Raw genomic sequence first — 7500 nt, 5'->3', positions numbered from 1 at the left:
AGCATATGAATGTGACTGTAAAAAGAGGATAAATTAGTTCTAGATGAAAATGTCTCTGTTTTCTAGGATAAAGACTCATCTCGCTGCAATTCCCTCCATTCTGAGGGCCTAAGACTTGAGCAGCCAAATCCTCTTTGCTTTACTCAGGTGAGCAGATGTCTCTAAAAATCAAACATAATAAACCCAAAATACCTTTGAAGCCATCAAAAACATAAATTATATTTGAATACATAAGCAACTACCCGCCAGCTTTCCATTAGACTGCAGTCAACATAATTTCTGTGCTGACACACTTATTGTTCAAGTTGTTAAAACAACTTCTAAAAATAAGATAAACCTACTCTTAGGGTTGTTTTGCTGGGTGTTTTGTGCAGCAGCTCAGCCTGGAGATGCCAACAGTCCCTGCATGTTGTGTGTGACTGTGTCAGCTCAGATTCAGCCTCTGTGGCCTCTTGGAGCCATTTCCAGCTCAGGAAATCCATCATTTACTGTTGCCCTGATTCCTAAAAAGTGTTAAGTTGTCTTTTATAGCTCTTTAGAAAGTTTTAAAGTTCTCATAAAACTTCTTTAGCCTTCTGATAATGTTTACATATTTGAGAGTCAGAGTTCCCACGCAATTTCATGTATAAAGAGAGTAGTTTACATATTTCTCTGTAGGTGGAGAGAAATGATTGATTGACCTTTGGACCAGTGTGGTTGGAGAGGTGGTAATTCCATCCTCCAACCCACGGTCACCTTTGGAATTCTATAAATACCAAATGTTTGAATAAAACTGTCTCTTATTCTCTTTTGAACTTACCAAGCTTCTGTGTGCTCATTTCGTGTCCAATAGCAACAATTTACCTGCAGTGTGCTCTGTGACTGCCTCCTGAATAATCCATTCCCTTATTTGTGATGGGCACAGCTCATCCTGAGCTTTCCTTTGAACCTTACAGAAAGCAAACTGAGGAAGGACAGGGTGTGGGGAATGGAAGAGATGAGAAGTGGGCCAGGAGGGCTGTGTGTCACAGGGGTAACAACACTGAAAATAGGCTTGGCTTTGAAAATAGATCAGAGAACATCCAGAGCCACCAGAGGAAGTGATGGAGAGAGAACATTTGGGTTTCTAGAAGACTAATTTCAGTGTGATTCAGGGAGGTGATAATATTTGCTGACATCATGCTGTTGCTTTCATCTTGCAATTGTTTCAATTGAGATGTTACAGTGATGTTCTAAATTAAAAGCTTTTTTTTTTTTTTGGTGAAGCAAGAGGAAATTTAATCAATATAGATTAATTTAGAGCAGCTGCTATTCACTAAGTAGGAACAGTTTCATCTCTGAAGAATTTTAAATCCAGCTTTTATAATGTAACCTGCAGTACATTTGAATATATTCCCCTGGTCTCTGCAGTGCTGTAACTCTGCTCAGCAAAATGAAATTTATCTCGTTCGAGACAACGTGCTGTAGATCTTCCCTTGTTTATTTCTCAGAAGCTCCTTCTTTTCCTGTTGAAACATAGGTGGTGTAAAGCCATTAAGCCTTGGGATGGGAGGGAGGGAGATGGAGTGTGGGAGATGCTGCTCTGGGGTGGGTCAGGAGAGGGGCTCCTGTCCCCGAGGTTCCCCAGGGGGGTTCAGTGTCCCCACCCTTCACCTGCACCTGGCCCAGGTCACCTGAAGCTCCCTCCTCTCAAAGCACTTCACAGAGGTGTGGAATTCAAAATACTGCACCTTCTCTAAGGGGTGGCTGCTGTTCAGCAGCCTGTAAATTTTGCCAGACTGCTCTGATGTAGTTGGGAGCCCACAGCAATGAAAGATGTCTCCAGCTGAGTCATGCCAGGCATTTGGGCAGCTTGTTTCCATCCCAGACATGTTCTGTACAGCTCCCCAAGTGCCACTGTGGAAATGTGTCCAAGTCACAGCTCCCATTTAATTCAGTGATTTCCAAAGCCTACTAAGCATCTTAGAATCACTGAGACAGTATTTTAAACTCTGCTGCAGGCAAAAATCAAGAGGAAAATACAGAGGAAAAGCAGAATGTAGTTTAATGTACAGCAGTGCTGGGCTGTCTCTGTAAATCCAAGGAGGAGTTAAATACTCCAGAGGCTGTAAATGATATCAGTGATGGTGCCTGAATTGCCAGTGCCATGGACTAATTGTGGAGATATCAGGTCCATCCTGACAACAGTGGCATGTCCCTCTGTCCCTCTTTATTTCATCTCCTGTCCCTGATGAGTTTCTCCTTGTGCTAGGAGTGGCTTTTATCAGGATGGTTTTTTTTTTTGGTTTTCAAGCAAAGTGGTTTCTAAAAATACGGCTTGTGATTAATTTCAATACAGGTGTAAATGAGAAGCATGTTGATAGAGAGTTTGAAGTCAGGGTAAGCTGGTTTTCCTCCGAGAATTTAGAATCAGAAGAACTGTGCTGAGCAGCACCAGGATCCTGTGATTTCCCCCTACACATGGAATTATTGGTGCTGACAGAGCTGGGGGAGCAAAGGTGTGGCCTGACATTCCCTGTCTGCCTTGTGCCCTCAGTCACATCTAAAAAGGACAGTAGAAATGACAGCATCACTTTCAAAGTATTTTGAAAATTTACCATGTTACTTTCTCCTCACTGTGTGGCTCTTGTCATGCTCCATTTTTGTCCTTTTAACCTCATAACTCTAACTTTGGTTAAAGCAATAAATCTTTATTTTTCCTGCTTGCTCATCTGCTCCAGACTTGTGCTTCTCCAGTACTGTCAGCTTTGGTACTGTTATGAAGTGACAGCACAATAAATTAAACATTTATATTTTACCTATCTAGATGGATATTCTGAAGAAAAATACAATTTGAATAAGCTTTGAGACTTGAAAAATGAAGAACAAAAAGTCAAATTATTCAGGCAAGGATGTTTGCTTTCCTTATACATAGCCCAGCTGAGAATGTAAATTTTGGCCTAACTTTTTGGTGTTGAGTTGACTGAATCCCTTAATAAAAGCACTAGATATAACCTGCAGATAAGGGTATTGCACTTGTCTCAAGCTGCAAATCTTAAATTAACTCAGAAGTTAATCTTGGTCAGATGTAGTCCACTGAGATGATGGATCTCACTCTTGCAGCACCTTTCATTTTACAGCAGAAAATTTGCTTCCCTTGTAGGAAAAAAAAAAAAAATCAAATTAGAGGAATTAAAATTACTAGGCCAGGTTTTTGTAACGCGTATGGAATTTCCTGCACAGAGAAAATGTGTGCTGGTGTTGAGAACTTGTGGTGGGTGCTGTGGGTACAAAGCAATTTGTTTAGTACACAGAATTTTCAAGACGCTCGAAGGTGAACAATTCAATCATTTAACAATTTAAGGATAACTGAGTTTAAAAGGAGGTCAGGGTTCCTGCACCCCAAGCCTTTGGTACCTTGGGTCCTCGTGACTGCACAGGGGGACTCATTGCATCATGTTTATTATTAGAAAGTTTAATATAATATGGCCAAAGGCCATAAAATCTTCTTTCTGTCCTTCACAAATTTTATCCAGTTATTTCTCTTTCAAGACATTTTTGTTAAAATTCACATTTAAAAATGTGACTAAATTAGTATTGCAGCCTAATTAGCCACTGCTATATCTAAAATAATCCAACGACTCTTGCTATTAGTGCCATGTCTGACTTCCAAAGGCTGCACACAGAGCAGGAGGCTTCAGTTGTCAAATAAGTACAAACATCTTGCCTTTAATCACTGGGCTATATTTATAAAAATTCTTCCTATGTGCATGTTCTAAATATTTATTATTTTCATTAAAGTCTCATCAGCTGAGAAATGCTTTCAGGAATCCAAGCTCCCTACGAAATGCTGAGTATTCCACATTAACAGTCACAAGATGCCTGTGAATTCTGGTAGCTCAGCAGAAGTCCACTTGATATCTTACTAAACACCCACATTTTTTCTGTAGTGGCAATTTGAATATCAAAACAACCCTTCAAAGTAGATTAAGAAACAATTCGACTTCATAGTATTAATAGGCATGAAATTGGATAATTTGGATTTAATTACATTGCTAAGTTTTCTTCCACAGTTTATAATTCAAAAAACACCTGTTTAGATTAAAATTCAGTCCTTTTTTTAGTTCAAACTGTTACTCAGATCTCTTTTTTTTTATTATTATATTTTAAATTGCAAGGGAAAACCACATATGTAGTTGGTTGGGATGTTTAGGGAGAGTTTAAAGATATAGAAAATGGCTTGGACAAAACCAATTTATTGCAGCTGTGGAAATATAAGATCCACTTTACCACAAATGCAATCTGTGGGAGGATATTGGCCAGCAGCAGATTGGCATGAAATTCCCAACAGAAGCAGATAGGGAAAAGTAATTTTATGTATCTCCCTTATATTTATGTGCAATGTTTTGACCATTTTAGACTTAGCTCTACAAATGAGTTATATAAAATAAAGAAGAAGCTGCACTGGTATGTGCTCACACAGAAGAAAGCAATCTATGCCATGGAGATGGGGAAATGCAGCAGCTTCTTTCCTGGTGGTAATATATCTCTAAAAGCCAGTGGTCTAACTGCATTTCAGGGCTAGGAACCTACAGGCACCCAGGAATACCCTGAATACAATCCTAATTTCCTGCACATCCCTAATTTCCTGCTACACTCTCAGGCAGTGGGATTATTCCAGTTTTTGTTCCAGCAGCACCTAAGGAGAGCTGAAGGAGAGTCAAGGTCCATTATGACCCCAAGAAAGAGCAGCTGGATTATTCGTGAATAACTCTTGAATTATTCAAGCAGACGGATAATATTTAGAGGGAAAAGCAGTGACAAGATGAACTTTCAATAGAGCTGGACAGAAATCAAGGAGCCAACTGCAGTTTAATAAAGTCTGAGTAGTGTCAGTGTAACCACGCTGAAAGCTGGAGGGATGGGCTGTGAGTTGAGGCTGAGGAATGAGAATTTCAGGACACCTGGGCTGTGCCATGAGCAGGGCTGGGACAGTGCAGGGGTCACCAGGAGAGGCTGCATCACTCAGGAGCAGCCAGGCACCATCCTGGGGGAGCACCAGCACTGCCAGGCCAGTCCTCTCTGGGCTCCATGGCCTTTTCTCAAGACATTTTATTCGCACTGTTGTTTTTTCTTCCAGAACATATTCCATTGCTTTGCCCTGGCATCCAAAAGTATTAAATAAGAGACAAATTGATATAGCTTTTTTTTTTTTTTTTTTTTTTTTTTTTTTTTTTTTTTTTTTTTGTGATTTTTAGAAAGGTTTTTTTAATATTAATTTTACTTTATGTTGGTCTTTTATTACCTTGTCTGTTCGGATAAAAGACTTGGAAATTTGAATTCTTGATAGAATTAAATTAAAGAACGAAATATACAGAGAATAAGTTTGTCATCCCTTTGGGATGTGATACCATGTTCTGTGTCTGGGCTGTTTGTTCCTTGTCAGAAGGGATCCACATTATTTCTCTCATAAGAAATTTTACCAGGAGGTCTGATGCTTGACAGTACAAACCCTAAAACTGAATATTTCATTTGAGAGGGGAAAGCTCACTGCAGCTTCTGAGATACCTACTTACAGCAATGCAGAGATGGCTGGCAAGGCATTTTATTTATTGTATTTTATTTTATTTTTAGGATATTGATCTGTTTCATTTAGATATATCATCAAAGAAATGAAAAACTTTCTACCATCTAAATTCATTTGTAAATCTAAACAATCCCAGGTTTAAAAAAAAAAGAGCAAGAAAAAAGAAAAGATGAAGAAGACCTATCTAAAGTGCTCTCTTTCCTTTTTTTCTAATAACATTTCTCCACATCTGCTCCAAAAATTAAGGTAGTGAAGGGGGCTAGATGGCTTAGGGAAGTTTTTTTGAGAAATCTCTTTTATTATTGACTTTTTTCAAAGTAGCTCCATGCAGGTTTTCTTTTAATTTCACTGGGTCACCTATTTGCCAGTGTAATATCATTTTAATGCTTCTTAATTTGAAATAATGATGTTCATTTCAATAATTATTAGGTTGCAGTTTCTGGGAGCTCCAGACTCTCACAATCTCTGTGATTACATTTGTTTTACAACTGTACAAGAATATTCCCCTTACCTGAGTGTCCCCAGCCCGACCCCAAACAACTGCTCAAATCCCATAAAACCCCCACAGAGGGGAACTGGGGTGGGAGATGTGTCTTGCAGCTCCAGCACAGGCAGGTGAGTTTTCAGTGGTCCTTTTTTGGCTTTTTCTTTATTCTATATCTGGATTGTGAACTCTTATTCCCATTTAAAAATTAATGGAAGTCTGCCCTGCTGTAGAACTCCTGTTTTATAAGAGAATAGGCATTTCCTCTGCGTTTAGGACTCTGATTTCATCAGGTTGTATTTTGGGTGGGTGTTCTCTGCTAGGACTGACTGACCAGGACTTGGCTGTGTTTATCTGGCCAGGTCTTGGCTCAGGATTGACTGAGTTCTATAAGAAAACAGAAAGTTAATTTTCAGATTTGGTTTTTTTTTGTCTTTTAAACCTGAAAACTTCCAGCTGGGTGCACTTGTAAGTTAAGATGTATGTTTTGTGTGTTTTTCTGGATTAGCAACTTTTAGGGAAAATTTATTAATTGTAAGTGTGAGGCATAAAGAAAAAAAATAAAGAAAGATAAATTAGGGGGAAATGAATTTGAGATTTAAAATGGATTGAATTTCTTTATAGTTATTGCTTCAGAAAAACTGTTAAAATTATCTTAGCATTTGTTTGGAGAAGGATATTTTGAAACTATATGAGCATTTTACATGTAGGATTCATGCAGTAAATTTCAATTTTTGTTTTAGAAGAATGAGTAAATGTGTTGCTTAGCTATGTGTTCTTAAATCATGCTTCTTGAGTAGTCTGTGGCACTGACTTTGTTATTTGTATTTCACTGTAGACAATGACATTTTTGGTTTGTTAAACACGTATATTTATCTATATCAGCCCCTCTAGAGAATCCTGCAGCTCCTGTGAGATCCACCAACCCCTCTCACTGCTTAACTGGGAAGGGAGGCTGGAGTATCGGGGGAAGTGTCTGATGAAATTGGGAACATCTGCTCCTGCAGCTCGTGGCTCCTCCCTGGAGGGGCCAAAGGGAGCAGGAGGAGTGAAGGAACAAAGGAAATGTGGAGCAGGGAATTCTCTGAAGCCTCCTGCTCTCCTTCAACTTATCCTCCTGCCAGAGCAGAGCAGGGAGAGAAGAAAGATAATAAATGGTCCCTCAGCACAGGCAGCCCTTGAAAGGGACTTTTCTCCTGTGGGGTACAGCCCTAAACCCTCATAAATAGATGTGAAGGACAGGATCTGCCAGGCTGGAGAAGTTGATGTTCACATCTTATAAAATATTCTTTATTCTTTCATGGAAGTTTACTTTTTCACCCTTTTAGATTTTAGTTCCTACTTCCTTCACCTCAGAGTTCTGATTACACATAAATGTCCCAACAGATTCATGAGGATTCCTCTTACTAAATCAAATCTTTTGAAAGCATTTCCTTTTTTAAATGAGGTTTAACATCAATGTGACCATGTT

This window comes from Vidua chalybeata, chromosome 14 (genome assembly GCF_026979565.1).
Source record: "Vidua chalybeata isolate OUT-0048 chromosome 14, bVidCha1 merged haplotype, whole genome shotgun sequence".
Taxonomy (NCBI): domain Eukaryota; kingdom Metazoa; phylum Chordata; class Aves; order Passeriformes; family Viduidae; genus Vidua; species Vidua chalybeata.
Note: the sequence above shows the minus strand (reverse complement) of the source record.